Source organism: Limulus polyphemus, unplaced genomic scaffold (assembly GCF_000517525.1).
Source record: "Limulus polyphemus unplaced genomic scaffold, Limulus_polyphemus-2.1.2 Scaffold1952, whole genome shotgun sequence".
In the NCBI taxonomy this organism is placed as follows: Eukaryota; Metazoa; Arthropoda; class Merostomata; order Xiphosura; family Limulidae; genus Limulus; species Limulus polyphemus.
Window position 1 is genome coordinate 78957 of NW_013667562.1, and position 1272 is coordinate 80228.

Consider the following 1272-nt stretch of genomic DNA (forward strand, 5'->3'; position numbering starts at 1 on the left):
AGGACCTCTAGGCTCGAAAACGTGGTCCAACAGCTCAACATTGTACGTCGTACTAGCGGGTGCCTCAGCTGTACTTTCACTAAATCTGGCCTTTGCTATCGCCTGAGGGGAAAATATTGCAAGCGGCCAAGCATGATGATCTGAGAGATCTAATGTGTCTCATCCCAGATGACTGCAAGCCATTCAACCATTTCATCCTTTATAGTTGTTTTTTGAATAAATCCATAACAACTTGTTCCATTTGTATATTATTACGTTTCTTGAAATTTTTTTAGAAAGTAGCAGTTTTGGGAAATCTGCGTTAGACAAGAATGACCTAAGCCACTAATTGTCATTTTTAAAAAAAATAATGAATAGTTTATTGTTTATTTACCATAAAGTGGTGATCTTTATTGAATAAAATTAGAACGAACATCTGATATTCTTCACTGATTTTTTTTGTAAGAAAGTGAAACATTTTGATCATTTACTCAAAACCAGGAATTGTGGGTTAGATCACTTTCGCATAACACCGTCTAATTATGTGGGTTAGATCACTTTCGCATAACACCGTCTAATTATGTGGGTTAGATCACTTTCGCATAACACCGTCTAATTATGGTAAATGCGACATTTGATTTCACCCCATACATGCTCAACGAGATTAATATCCGATTATTTTGCTAATCAGGAAAAAACAACAAAAACTGAAGCTGCTGACAAGCTCTTTGAATTAACTTCGGACATTGATACGAGTACTGTGGACGTTGAATAAAGTTCGGACAATGATACGAGTACTGTAGACTTTGAATTATCTTCGGACAATCAAACGAGTACGTAATTACAGGTGTTGTTCATGATAATAACTAAATGTCAATTGTTACATAAAATTGTTACATTGTCAATTGTTACATAAAACAGCCAACTAAGAAGACGTAATTACAAGTGTTGTTCATGATAATAACTAAATGTCAATTGTTACATAAAACAGCCAACTAAGAAGACGTAATTACAGGTGTTGTTCATGATAATAACTAAATGTCAATTGTTACATAAAATTGTTACATTGTCAATTGTTACATAAAACAGCCAACTAAGAAGACGTAATTACAAGTGTTGTTCATGATAATAACTAAATGTCAATTGTTACATAAAATTGTTACATTGTCAATTGTTACATAAAACAGCCAACTAAGAAGACGTAATTACAGTGTTGTTCATGATAATAACTAAATGTCAATTGTTACATAAAATGTTACATTGTCAATTGTTACATAAAAAACTAGACCAACT